At 43.1% G+C, this 15,264-nt stretch overlaps 1 protein-coding gene across 3 annotated transcripts in view; it reads right to left on the bottom strand.

The window, feature by feature from the left end:
* The window catches only part of LYPD6 (LY6/PLAUR domain containing 6), a 32,137-nt gene extending 17,140 nt beyond the window's left edge, over positions 1-14,997 (bottom strand). Inside the window, exon 1 of one of the 3 annotated variants that reach the window (XM_085067172.1) lies at positions 14,112-14,997. The gene's annotated coding sequence lies outside the window, so the exon portion shown is untranslated. Of the gene's footprint in view, positions 1-10,597; positions 11,041-14,111 lie in introns of those variants that run through there. The other 2 variants (XM_085067173.1, XM_085067171.1) reach the window with 2 other exon arrangements.
* Between the last annotated feature and the right edge of the window lie 267 nt (positions 14,998-15,264).

Raw genomic sequence — 15,264 nt, 5'->3', positions numbered from 1 at the left:
CCTGAAGCTAAAATGTACAATTTTCCTGTTCCATGTTCAGTTCGGAGGAAACTGTTTATAAAGTGAATTAACTGCAGAGAAAACTCCAGGACTAAAGCAGGGATGTTTCATTCCCCCATTTCCTTTTCTATTTAAATTTTCATTCAATTTTTACACGAGTTCTTTACCCTCCATCAATTTTACTGTGTATTTATCACAGAACAAAAAGCATGGGCACAACACAATATTATAAGGAAAAATCCTGTTGTTACATTCCACAGTCACACAGGAAAATATTCCCATGATCCATAATTGTCTGCCAGCAGGTCAGAAAGCTGAGGCATAAATTTAAATGTTCATCATTAGTGAGAGTAAACAGATAATTAAATAAAATTTTGTTTAATAAATAAAATAAATCAAGTTACTGGACAGTTCTGCTAGCAGAAAACCAGGCTCTCACCCTCATGGATTTCTTCCCAAAACAAACCTCATAATTTTTAAGCAATGTCAGAAAAGGATTTTTATGTTGTTGTTTATTCTGTTATTCTGGGGGTTTTTAGGGTCTTTTGCAGTTGTTTATTATTTTTCATCCAATTGTTGCTTTGACAATCCATGAGGATGAAAGCCTGGCTTTCTGCTGGCAGAACTGTTCAGTAAGAACAGTTATTTTATTTAAGACAAAATAACATTTAAATGTAAAACATTTGAACCTAAGCTTTGTACAGTTTTGTTTCCAAATTAAGCGCTAGGCTGACACCATTCTATTTTATTATATTTATTTTTTGAGCTCCCTAATAATTGAGAAAACACCTCCAGAAGGATGGAGGATCCTTGGGAATACCAAAGGATTGCCCTGGATCAGCACAGCCTGTGCAAGATAGAGCAGAGAGCACAACTTCTGGAGCCCAGAACTTTACAGAAGAGAAAAAAAAAATTGAATTATATCAGCTTAGATTAAAGCATGAAGGAAATTTACTCCCTAAAGGCAACAGGCTAACTAGAAAATAGGCTGGAAATTCAAAAATCCCACTGGTCCAAAGGATACCCAGAAACATGTGCAATAAAAGGAATTCCAAATTACTGCCCATGTTGAAAATTACTATTTTGGTATGTCATTATGGCTTCATGAAAACATGAATCAGGCCAATGTCCTGTTGGAGAATGATCCTTTCCAAGGATATTATGGATAAAATGTAGATGACAATATCAACGACCACACTCACCAACAGGGACAGTTTTTGGCACTGAAACACTGATTTTTTTTTTTCCCATGATGTCTAATTATGGAAATATCTCAAACTAACAAGTGAAAAAAATGTACTAGAGAAAGAAATTTTCTTTTTCTTCTTTCTGCAAGCTCGAGGCATTGAGCACTTCCACCTGACTCAGGACTGAGGTCAGCTCTGGTCATACTTGGAAAGGAAGGCCAGGAGTTGGCAGTGCATGGTTATCTATCAAAATATTATAATTTATTGTTTTATCTGGTAGTATATTATTAGAATTATCCTGTATGTTGATATGATAATTCATATTATGATATAAAGCAGTGGAATCCCAGACTGGGTTGGGTTGGAAGGGAATTTAAAGCTCATCCCATCCCACCCCTGCCATGGCAGGGACAATGCCATTGTCCCAAATTGCTCCAAGCCCTGTCCAGCCTGGCCTTGGGCACTGCCAGGGATCCTTTTGGCTTTAAACTGGGAGAGGGCAGGTTGGATGGGATATTGGGAAGAAATCTTTCCCTGAGGTGGTGGTGAGGCCTTGGCAGAGGCTGCACAGGGGAATTCAGCAAAGTTTGCTACTATATTTAAATAAGTGACTCCAAAACCACATGGAAACCAGAAATTCCCAGGAGGAGATGCTTCTCCTGCTCTGTTTGCCTTTAAAGCAGCAGGAAAGCTCCCCTGGCCTCCAAAAATCCCAGCTCCACAGGGAAACTGAGGGCCTATGGGGTGAGAGGAACATCCTCCTGCCAAGGCTGGGTGGGATCAGCTCCCCCAGGACCCTGATCCTGCAGAAAGCTTGGAATTCACCCCAAAATACCCATCTGACACTCCTGGTGGAGCTTTACACATCAGCTCCTAGCTGAGGTCTCAGCTCCAAGCACCACAGTTCCTAAATCCCAACAAATTTGGGCTCCCAAGGCCTGGAGCCCAACCAGAGCAACCCCAGCTCCTGGTGCCGTCAGCAAATCCTTCCTCTCTCATCCAGATCCCTCATCTCCATAAAAACCCTGCACAAATCCAGAAGTGCAGGTTTTTTATAAAAATTTAGCTTTCTGCAGGGCCCAGGCAACCAAAGAGCTCCAGAGCAGCACCAAAGCAGGGAACAGAATCTCCCTGAGCTCCTTATGAAGTCACCAGGAGCAGGAGAAACACCAGGAATTGATTAGAAAAGAGTTTCCCACCTCTGCTCGGGTGTCTGCTGATTCTGTGGTGGCTTTGTTTGCCAGGATCACCTGGCAAAGAGCATTTCATTTAAGAAATTAAAAAATAACAAATGGACGTTTGTACAGTTTGGTTTCAGATTTACAATCCAGGCCTTCTCCTCTAATCAACAGAATTAACAGAGAAGCAGGAAAGGTCTCATCCCTCCACAGGGAATTTGTTTCTTCCACACTTGCATACTCTGAGTCCTAAAATTTTGTACAGAATCGCCATGAAAACTGCTTGCCTCAGAATGCAAAATAATCAGTGGTTGAAGTGTTTGCTTTCTGGTCTTTCAGTAAATAATTAAAAAACCAAAGTAGAATAATAAAAGAAACAAAGGGAAAAATTCCAAGCCCAGGTGGGACAGGGTTTGGAGCAGCTGGGCTAGTGGAAGGTGCAGGTGGCTGGGGGTGGAATGGGATGAGCTTTAAGATCTTTTCTTAGATTTTTTTTCACCCCTCATGGTTACAATTCCATGATAAATCAGCAGATCCCAGCCTGATCTCTCTGGGAGCTCAGGTGGATTTTCAGCCCCAACAGCCACAGAGGGGACAGAGCCAAACCCAGAACTTTCCCTGGGCTTGCTCATCCCTGGGATCCAAATCACAGCCCAGAAAAATTCCTTTTTCTGCCTGAAGCAGAGGAGAAAAAATAAAAAATGTGCTGTACAGCCTTCTCGTGTCTTGGCAGACTTGCAGGTATTTCACATTTTTGATTTATTGTCACGAGCTGGTTTATGGAGCTGCTCTGTGCCAGAGAGATGATGTCACTGAGCTGCAGCTCTGAGTTGCTGCCAGCTGGAGCTGGGATATCAACAGGAGCCAAAATGAGCTTCCTGAGCAAAACTGGGAACAAAAGAGCTTTTTCCCAGGGTTTATAGGAATCTCAATGTCCAGCTCCAGGCACCTTTCCCATCTTATCAGCTCCTGCATGGATCAGAAATCCAGGGTGAGATCTTTGGGATGTCATCATGGATCAGAAATCCAGGGAGAGATCTTTTGGGATGTCATACAGGGATCAGAAATCCAAGTTGGGATCTTTTGGGATGTCATACAGGGATCAGAAATCCAAGTTGGGATCTTTTGGGATGTCACACAGGGATCAGAAATCCAGGGAGAGATCTTTTGGGATGTCACACATGGATTCCAAATCCAGGATGAGCTTTTTTGGGATGTGTCACATGGATCAGAAATCCAGGGTGGGCTTTTTGGGATGTCACACATGGATCAGAAATCCAGGTTGGGCTCTTTTTGGATGTGTCTCTGTGTAAATCAGGGCAGAGACACAGATTCTGGCAGAAGCTCCCAGCTCAGATCTCCCCAGACTTTCCCCACAAGGTGCTCATTTCCCAAAGGTGGAGCACACGGGGTGGGATGGGAGGTCTCACCTGAGTGGGGCAGAGTTCCCACCTGATAACCCAAATCCTCACCCCATTATCCTCAGGTAATATTTCACCCATGAAGGGTTGGGCTGGGGAGATTCATCCCATGGTCAGAGACCTGCTGATGGTGATGTTTCCTTTGAGCAACCTCAGTGCTTCACTTTACAAGTGAGAGGACAAAAAAAAAAAAATCAGGAATTACTGTGTTATCCAGTCAGGTGAGCTGCAGGAGTTTTGAATTGGAAAAGAGCAAGCAGAGATTAAATTTTTTTCACAAAACACTTCAGAATAATGTGAAAAATCCAGCAAATCACAGAGCTCAGACAGATCCCAGAAAGCTGGCCCAGCCTTGCCAGATCTGCTGACAGCTGCTGGAAACACACAGAATCTTTTCAGGACAGATCACCTTGAAAATAATCCTCCCTCGAGAAAGCTTCTGACACCCAACAGCATAAACTGTGCTCAGACCAAGGTGGGGAGAAGAGCACAGTGAGGAAAAAATCGCATGGAAAAGTGATTATAATATGAATGATGGAGTGGTTTGGGTTGGAAGGGAATAATTAATTCCAACCCTTCTCCATGGATGTTGATCAGAGAGAAAAGCTGGAGGTGAACACTGGGATAAGTGAGCCCATTAATCAAGTATTTTAGATCAAGCGAGACAAAACTCAACCCAGTGGTTTGGAATTGCTCTCATTTCCTGAAGGTGCTGCACCCAAACCTGCAGGCAGGGATGGAATCAGCCTCAGAAATGAGGTTTCTGCTGCTAAATCCATCCAACTCTCCTTGGGACCACAAATCCCAGAGGGAATTTGGGTGCCCAGTGCCCACTTCTCGTTTTGCCATCACCTGAATCTGAGAGTTTATGAGATGTCAGAGCCTTTCCTGCCTCCAACAAAAGCCACATTTTACTGGAAGTTATGATATTTTCTACAAGAAATCTACAGATCATCTGTGTGCTAAAGACATCCCCAAAACTCACCCTGTTGGGCAATAAAAGCTCAGTTCCTCTCCCAAGAATCCATTGGGAAGACGCTCCAGTGAGCAGAGAAATCTGAAATTCCTACTCCTTTATATAAAGTTGTACCAACGTATTTGTCCCAAGACATTTTTCCATTCACCAAAGCCACACAAAAGCGTTGCTGCAAGGCTCTAAAACCCTTTTCCCACAGGGTTTTAGCTGTTCCAACTTCCCATAAAACACCCTGTGGATGGACCGTGGATCCAAGGATAAATAACCTTGGACTGAGATTGGAATTGGAATTATCACAACGATGAGCATGGCTATTAATATTGCTCCTGCTTTTGGAACCTCAACATCATTTTTGTGTGGCATCACACAGTTCCCTTCATGTTTTTGGCAGAAAATCCAGGAAAACCCAAAACCTCCTCCCAGCCAAGGAATTCCAATGAAAAACGGGCAAAAGAAGTGACAGACACACAGAGCTGCACACCTTGCAGGGGGACAATTTGGAGCAAAGTCCAAAGCACCCAACCTGTCCTAATCACCTTGAGCTCATTAATTTACAAAGCTTTGGCCCAACCCTCAGGGCTGGCAGATGATCGAGCTCTTAGTTGATGTGATTCAAACTAATCCCCTAAAAGGCATTTAACTCCAGCGAGGAAATCAGGACTTGTCCGTTATTAGAAGTGCTGAAAAGTTTTACTGCCAGCAGACTTTCAAGGTGAGGGGAGAAATGGGGGTTTCCCACCCCAAATCCCACCCCATGGTTCTTCTGGTGTTTTCATCCCCTTTCACTGGAGACAGGGAAAAAAGCAACTTGACCCAGCCTGTGGCGTTGCTTATTTTTCCCTTTTTCATCCTTCAGATCCCATTTTCAGTGTGATTTCCGAGGGAAAGGAGGATTTTGCCAAGTTATACAAGATTCCACTCAGAGCCATGAGGCTGGATGTGGAGGTTGGGAATTTAATGTAATTCCATAATAGGAACATCCTTTGGTTGCCTCAGCCAAGGAAACCCTGCACTTCCACTTGTACCTCACTAAAGACCAAAAAAACAACCCCAAAAATCCCAAAATCCAACAGAGAATGGAAGAAAGAGACACAATTTTTAAGTGTCCCAGTCATGGAAAAAAGTCAAATTACAAACCAGGATAGAACCCAAAGTTGTAAAAAGCAGTTTCCTCAGACATGGAGCTTGTGGTGTCCTTGGAGCCAGGAATGTTGCTGGGAATTTGCTGTTAAACTCAGTCACATTCAATATTTTTATTTTGCCAGTTCCAGAAAATCAAGGCCTCCTCGTCTGAACAGCAAACCAAGCAACTCCAAGTGTTATTACCAGATACAATATTTCAGTGGGTATAAAATTCTATCAAGCAGGTAAATATTCATTCATTTAACAACACTCTTGGTTGCCTCAATTAGAATTTGCTCCATAGAGCAATTCCACAAAAACCACTGAAAAAGCCTTTTTTGAAGACAAAAACCACTGAAAAAACCTTTTTCCCTTTTCCTACTTGAATGTCAGAGCTAAAACAAAGGCAGGAGCTGTTTAAAATCTCTGTTACCTGAGAAAAACTAAGAAAATGATTTAATTAATTTTTTAAATGATGTAAACTGCCCCCAAAATGCTTTGTAACTCTATTTTATGTTTAAACTGTGCATGGCTTGGTAAACACAAGCTGAAAATAACTCAGTAGCAGTGAAACTTCCCCACTTAGACAGCAGCTGATAAAACAACTTTAAAATCTTTTCTATCCTCAAAGACCAACTAACAAATATAGATATTTGTATTTATGTATGTATTTTATACATTTTTATAAAATAAATATTTTAGTTATATTTTATACACTTTTTGTATATTTTTCAATGGATGGACACACCCTTATCATCCAGCAGAGACAGGAGGTAAAATGAAGAGTGAAAAAACAACTTTAAAATCTTTTCCATCCTCAAAGACCAACTAACAAATACAAAGATTTATATTTGTGTACGTATTTTATAGATTTCTGTATTTTATAGATTTCTATAAAATAGATATTTTAGTTATATTTTATATATTTTTGGTATATTTTTTCCATGGATGGAGACAGACTCATCATGCAGCAGAGACAGGAGGTAAAATGAAGACTGATAAAACAACTTTAAAGTATTTTCCATCCTCAAAGACAACTGACAAATACAGAGATTTATATTTGTGTACGTACTTTATGTATTTCTATATTTTACAGATTTCTATAAAATAGCTATTTTAGTTATATTTTATATATTTTCTGTATATTTTTCCATGGATGGAGAGGCACTCATCATCCAGCAGAGCCAGGAGGTAAAATGAGGACGACAAGGCTGCTTAACCTTTCCTTGCTGTGTGAAGAATCCACAACATTTTCACTCCTCACTTCCACCTCCATGAACACCCTAAAAAACTCTCATCCACCCCACAGCCTCCTGGAAAAAAACCTCCCCAAAATCCCAGCCAGCATCCCGAGGCTCCAGCTCTGATTTTTCTGGGTGTTCCCAAAGGTTTATCCCAGCCCGGCGCTCACCGCCGCTGCGCGCCGCTCCACCGCCAGATCCCCAGATCTCCCTGGAGAGCAGGGCTGGAAGCTCCTTAAGAGCATGAGGACATCTCAAGAGATATTAACTCTTAATATCTGCAGACTGGCATCTGCTTCCTCGGCAGTTTAGCCCCAAATGTGTGTCTGGGAAGAAGGAGAGCCCTGGAGGCAGGCGGGGTGGCTGTGAAATCCTGCCCGGCACTGGTTGGGCTTTGGGATCTTGTTGTGGGAAGGGGAGGATGGCAGGAAAACAAAGTCCCTCGGGCTGAGTGTTGGAGGTTGAGAAAGGCTGGTTGTGCACAAAACAGAGAGTTAGGTGGAGGTGGTGGAAATAAAATGTGCAAAAAGAAATTTGACACCATTCAGTATTTAAATATACGCAATGGCGCAAGAGAATAGGCCAAATTGGTCATAAAAACATACTAATATGTTAAAAAAAATCTAAAAAATCTAAGTATTCTATTTTATTTCGTGTATTTAGATTCACCACTAGCCTTGCATGGGGACACTCAAACAAAATCATGAGGTGGGAATTGATACAAATACACGAATCAGCTCTAAACCAAATCCCCATGCACATCGCCTACAAAACCAAAAATAAATTCCACCACATTCCGTATTTAAATATACCCAATGACACAAGAAGATAGGCCAAATTGGTCATAAAAACATACTAATATGGAAAAAAATTTTAAAAAAAGTTCAAATAGTCTATTTTATTTTGTGTATTTAGATTTACCACGAGCCTTACATGGGGACACTCAAACAAAATCACAAGATGGGAATTGACACAAATACACAAACCAACTCTAAACCAACTCCACATGCACATTGCCTACAAAACCAAAAATAAATTCGACCCCATTCAATATTTAAATATACCCAATGGCACAAGAGGATAGGCCAAATTGGTCATAAAAACATACTAATATGTAAAAAAAAATCTAAAAAATTGAAGTATTCTATCTTATTTCATGTATTTAGATTCACCACAAGCCTTACATGGGGACACAAAAAAAATCACGAGGTGGGAATTGATACAAATACACAGATCAACTCTAGACCAACTCCACGTGCACATCACCTCCAAACCCAATATTTTGGGTGTGAATTCATCACTGCCCCTCGGGACTGTGGCCAGGAAAGCCCACGAGACCCCATGACTGGACAGCAGATGCCCAGAGCCAGGGCTGGAGAGGCTCAGATGTCATCAAGGGCTGCCATTCTTCTGGGGACAAGAGCCATTGTTCCCTCGGCCACCAGGGCCCTTTGGGGACACTGCTGAGGCACATCTGCCCGAATTCCGTTTTATTCCGTGCCTTAAAAAATAACCTCTGGAAAGCAACCTGATGGAATTGGCTTCGTTTATTCAAAAATCCCACTGGTTGGTGGGAAACAGTGAGGAAATTAAAACCTGCAGGAGCTGAGGGAGGGAAATCCAGGGGTTGAAATGAGGAATATTTTGGGTTGGTTGTCCTTCTCCTTCCTACCAACTTCATTTTCAGGTGACTTTCCCAACTATTTAGGGAGGAGGAGGATTTAATCAGGAAGTGAATAAATAAATTAATTAATAAAGACTAAGAGCAGCAATTCATGTAAATTCCCGAGAAAAGGTATTTTTGAGGATTTTCTTTAAAACAGCCCCAGGGTGCTTAAAAACCTTATCTAATAAGCTCAAAATTAGGCAAGATTAGAAATGTGCAGCTTTCAGCATTTCTGGATATAAACCACCAGGAAAACACTTTTCCAGAGTCATTTTATTCCCTGCACTACAAACCAATCCTGAATCCAAACAATTTCCTCTGTTAATCCCTTTTTACACTTTTTTTTTCAGCACAGCCCAACCCTAACGAGGGAAAATCCCTCCTGGGGACAAACCCCAGGAATTTTGCAACCTGAAATATTCCCATTTTTCCAGCCAAATCCCTCCAGTATCCCCAGGGATCATCCCAAGCACCTGCCTGCAAGTCAGAATTCGTCTGCACAGCAGCTCAGCAGATGAAAGCACAAAAAAACCCCAAAAAACAAGGGGTTGACTGATAGGAAGTAATGGCAGGCAGAATTCCATGACGGGAATTTATGTAATTCTATTAAAAGCACTTGGAGAGGAAGAGAATTTGAAAAAAAAACACTCAAATTTAAAAAGAATGCACCGAGAATTTGATAAAATCAATGAATACTTGGCATTCGAGGAAGTAAAGGACATAAAAGGAAAACATGATGAAAGACTAATTATAAATAATTCCCCTCATCTCTTCCTATCTTACTTAGCAGTTTATAAAGAATATTTCGCTATTTATATTGAATATTTAGCAATTTGTAGAGAATATTTGGCTATTCACATAGAATACTTAGCAGTTTATATAGAACATTTAGCAATTTTTATGGAATACTGAGCAGTTTATATAGAATATTTAGCTATTTATATTGAATATTTAGCAATTTGTATAGAGTATTTAGCTATTCAGATAGAATATGAATAGCTTATATAGAATAGTTTATATAGACTATTTAGCAATTGATATGGAATATTTGGATACTTATATAGAATATTTAGCTATTCATCTAGAATACTTAGCAGTTTATATAGAACATTTAGCAATTTTTATGGAATACTTAGCAGTTTATACAGAATATTTAGCAGTTTATATAGAATATTTGGCTATTAATATAGAATACTTAGCAGTTTATATAGAACATTTAGCAATTTTTATGGAATACTTAGCAGTTTATACAGAATATTTAGCAGTTTATATAGAATATTTGGCTATTAATATAGAATACTTAGCAGTTTATATAGAACATTTAGCAATTTTTATGGAATACTTAGCAGTTTATACAGAATATTTAGCAGTTTATATAGAATATTTGGCTATTAATATAGAATACTTAGCAGTTTATATAGAACATTTAGCAATTTTTATGGAATACTTAGCAGTTTATACAGAATATTTAGCAGTTTATATAGAATATTTGGCTATTAATATAGAATACTTAGCAGTTTATATAGAATATTTAGCAATTCATATGGAATATTTAGCAATTTATATAGAATATTTAGCAATTTATATAGAATATTTAGCTATTCATATAGAATACTTAGCAGTTTATATAGAACACTTAGCAATTTATATGGAATACTTAGCAGTTTATATAGAATATTTAGCAGTTTATATAGAACATTTAGCAATTTATATGGAATATTGAGCAGTTTATATAGAACATTTAGCAATTTATATAGAATATTTAGCAATTTATATCGAATTAATTGAGCCCCTGGAGCAGCTTACTCAGCAAACACACCGATGGAGCAGCAGGAGGGATATTTTATGTCATCATCCCAAATCCATCCCAACTCTGAGGCTTCCACGGAGGAATTCCCGAGTGTTCCAGCAAAGCCAAGCCCTGGCTGAGTGCATCTGCAGCATCTCTCGGGAGAGAATCCCAGTCTTAACTGCCTGCCCTGGCACTGCTGGCAGCCCAATAAATGGGAATATTGTGGATTCACAGGGAAGGATGGAGAGGGGGCTGAGCTGGGATCACGTAGGCACAAGTGGGCAGTGAACAAATGGCCGTTTATATGGAATTTTTCCCTTTTTTCTAACACGTGCCAAGGGAAAAACCGCGGGTTTACTGGATATACAGATGGCAAAAATAGACATTGACGGGGTTGACAATGGTTTGTTGTCGGTGGTGGAGGATTGCTGCTTCCAGACACACATCTCCAGTGGAAACCCTTCCAGATTTCCACTGCAGGTTTATCCAAACTCGACCAGGGAACAGCCCAAATCGCGGCTCTGGCGGAAAACAATGATTATTTCTGGGAACATATGGCCGCAGAGGGATAAGGGCTCTGCTCCTCTCTGAGTAGGTCACACCACGCCTCAGAGAGCACAGAAAACTCACCGCGGGGAAAATGGGTCTGTGACAGCAAAAAAACCATGGGGAATAACTCACTTTGTAAGAAAAAAGGATTTCTGACAAGTCTTGTCATTCAAAATTAAAAAAAAAATAAAAGGGAATTAAAAATATTTTTTAAAAGTGGTGTAATCATGGGATAGAGTCACACTTTTGTTCTTCTTCTCCCACCCCACCACAAGAAGGGATTGTCTGATGTAAAACACATCCAGAGTGGCAAAGAGCCACCAGAAATCCCACCTTGGCACCTGCTGTGTGCTGCTCCTGCCGAGCCAGGATCTGCTTTCCCAAGGCAGATCCCAATCAGGAATCCAGACAATTCCTCCCAGGGCCCCACCAGCCGCCCCAGGACTAAAATGACAGTTTGTTTTCGGGGTAAATGAGTTCATTCTCACTAAATGGGTGTTCCTGAGCTTTATCCAGGCAGAGCAGCAGCACCACCAGGCACTTCCAGCTCTCCCGGAGCTCTCCATGGATTTCCATGAATTCCCATGGATCTCAGAGCTCAGTGCTTGGATTTCTTGACCCCAAGGACTCTCTCTGCCCATCCCATCACATCAATGCCCTCAGGTCCTAAACAGCACCCTGAGGGATGTCCAGCATTGATTTTAGTGCTCCTTAAACCCCTTCATTCACCCAAGCCGTGAGAAAACGGATTCATCACCAAACCGTGGGATGCAACTTGGGTTTCCATTGGAAAACCCCAACCCTGCTGATGAGCAGAGCTGAAAGCAAATAATTTATTCCATTTCCAAGCTCCTTTGTAACTTATCCTTGACTTTCACACCAGAGAGTGGGAGGAAATCAGCCTGGAGATCAGACAAGCGAGTGCCAGAGAATGGAGCCGGCGGATCGCTGACGCATAAATAAAGTTTTAGATTTACAGGGAACAAATCTCCCACTGTCACTCGGCCAGGAGGGCTTTTCAGATGGTTTTATGTCAGCGCTGGCCTAAAAAAATATTCCAGTGGGAATGGGAAGGGTTGGATTCCCTCCCTGCTGGCACCTCCTGGGGCTGGAGAGAGGCAGTGGGGTTAGACCCGAGGGCAAGCCTGGTTCAATCCTGTCCTTGGTGTTTGCAGAGCTGAGGAGTGGATGGTGGGAAATGTTTTATCCCAGCAGCCCTAATGAGCTAAATTAATTTGGGATCGTTTGTCTCACCGAGGGTTTGTTTTTACCTCGTTTCGCTGCTGAGAAAATGCAGATTTGGGAAAAAAACCTCATCCCTCCCAGAGCTGAACCCTCCTGCTCCCTCCTGCCAGTTCATCACTGCCACGATCAAGGAAAAATATCCGAATCTGCATTTCCCTGCCCTTCCTCCGGCACTGGCTGCAGAGGGAACGGCACCGGATCGTTTCCAGGCTCTGAAATCGGCGGGATTGCGCAGAGCTGGAGGGATGTGGAGCCAGCCTGACCTCCTGACACCGCCAGCCCCAGCTCCTCTATCTCCCTGCGAAACGGCTTTTCCATAGCAATAAAACCAGGGAAAATCCAGCAGGGGTTGTTCTAAAGGTATGTGAATGGCCACACCGGGGATTTCCACCCACTTCCCACTGGGATCTCTGGGATTTACAACAATTCCCACTCCACAACCTCTTTAAAGCAACAAAATAATTTATTTTTACATAGAAAATACATTTACTGTGCCAATTCTGCCCACTGGAAGTTCCCAGTCCCTCAGCCCAGTGGCTGGTGTGGCCTGATAGTGAATCTTAAAGTGATTTTTAAAAAACGAACCACAGCTCCTGACACCAGAAAAATCCATGTGGATTGCACACTATGGATATTCCTGCAGGGAAATTCCTGGACTCCCGCAACTCAGGCAGGTTTTCATACCCACCCATGTCCATTGCCAAGTAAAAATTCCCAAAAACTAAATTATGTGGATATATGAAGGAATTATCCAGCTGAATTTATTGGCAAGTGGTGTAATTTTTTGGGTAGAGAATTTAATAATTATTAAGGAATTGTTCATATTCCCTCCAAGTACAGAGGACTATAGCAGGAATGAGCGCTTACAGTGGCTACAATTGGAAACACAATTCTTTATCCATGAAATTGATTTAATTTTTCATTTAATACAAAGCTAGGCTGGACAGGGCTTGGAGAAACCTGATCCCCTGTGGCAGGGGATGGAATGGGATGAGCTTTGAGGTTCCTTCCTGCCCAAACCATTCCACAGTTTTTTACTGAGCAGCATTTTTAAATTAACAGGGAAGAAGAGCAGGAAGTTGTTTATCAGCAGCACCACGAATTCTCGTTTACTCCCAACCAACATAATTATTCCCTTGGCTGCTACTCGGAAAACAACTTGCGAAGAGCCACATTTCCATAAAGAGGCTCTCAGGAAAAAAATTAAAAATAATAATAATCGCAGTCCCAACCTCCTGCCAAACCCCAGAGCCCCGCTGGGGAGCAGAGCAGGATCAGCCCTGAGAGCCAAAAACACCCGGAGAGCCACAACCTGTGGCTGCGATCCCAAAAAACAGGGAATTTGGGGGGAGAAGGGGGTGTTTGGAAGGGAAGGGAGGGTTCCAAACACGAGGGTTCCAAATACGAGGGTCCCTCCAGCTCCCCCCGGGGCTCATCCCGCTGGTTCTGCTCCTGGAACGGAGCGAGGAGATCCCAAATCCGGCTGGAATCACCGAGCCGGGGCTGAACCAAGGGAAAATACACATTTTCCCTTGAACCCGACCCAGGCACGGGCTGTTCTCCTAAGCACGTGCCAACCCGAGTGACTTCCCGACTGGAGAAAAATGGCTTTTTTCGCTGAAACAATAGCGACAACAATAGGGAAAACAATAGAGAAAACAACAGGGAAAACAATAGGGGGGGAAAGGGGTAGAAAGAAGGGATTTAGGGCTTTGAATAGACACGGGGATGTACCTTTGGAGCTCGTCTTTTCCAGCCGGTGGCTCAGGGGGTTTCCATCGAGCCCGGGGCGGTCGGGGCAGCCCGGGAACCGGGAATTCGGGAACAGGGAGTGCGGGAGCTGGGAATTCGGGAACAGGGAATTCGGGAGCTGGGAATGAGGGAACAGGGAATGAGGGAACAGGGAATGCGGGATCTGGGAATGCGGGAGCTGGAAATTCGGGAACAGGGAATGCTGGAGTCGGGAATTCGGGAGCCAGGGGTGCAGGCTGGGCTCTCGTCCCCGCCAGGAGCGGCTCATGGAAGGGCAGTGCCCGCTCTCCGCTGCTGGGAAGGCGAGATTAGGATCTCCGGCGGGCAGGGAATTGTGCTGAGCTCCGGCTTTCCTTCGTGCTTCATTAAAACGGCGATGCGGCGCTGTTTTAGTTCAGGATGATACGCTCGGATCAGCTCGGTGGTTATCCCGCTCTCTCACACTTTGTTCCAGCGGGGGGATAAAATTAAAAAATCTATGGCTAGCGAAGGATGAATTGAATTAGCGGCCGAAAGGGAGAGGAATCCTGCCAGCCGGGAGCCACCCGAGCACCTCGCCAGCACCATCCACGAGTGAAAGGTGAATCCACAAGCACTCCAATCCCGTGGATTCCCTTATTCCCAGCGGTTTTCCTCCCGGCGGGGCTGGGCTGCTCCTGCCGGGGCTCACCGGAGGATCCCAGCTCCCTGCTCCATCCGGCTGGGAGTGTCTGCCCGGCGCTGAATCACCGCCCGATCCCGGCACAGCCTTCCAGGAAGCTTCACCCAAGCACAGCTCCGGCTGGGAGGCTGCAGGGTTTCATCCGGTGCCAGTTCTCCGGCGGGGTTGGTTATCTCTGCCGCTCGCAGGTTTTCAGGGTGTGATGAGGTTTATGTCTCGGCAGGCTGAGCGCGACAATCCCCGCGTATTCCCAGCCCGTGACATCACACTGCAGCTCGGCTAAGTGGCTTTCAGATAACGAGAGGTGTCCCCTCCCTGCGAATTCCCAGATAAAATATCGGGGGAGGGCAGTGCGCTCGCACGGGCTGAGGTTTAACAGCACCGCCGCATTCATCTCGGGCCATTAATTAGTCATGCAGAAAGTATTCAAAACAGTCTGAGCGGCGATTCATAAAAAAAGCATTACTATGAAAT

This window comes from Lichenostomus cassidix, chromosome 7 (genome assembly GCF_008360975.1).
Source record: "Lichenostomus cassidix isolate B80296 chromosome 7, HeHo_3.0, whole genome shotgun sequence".
NCBI lineage: Eukaryota > Metazoa > Chordata > Aves > Passeriformes > Meliphagidae > Lichenostomus > Lichenostomus cassidix.
This window is presented reverse-complemented; position numbering and strand designations above follow the sequence as displayed.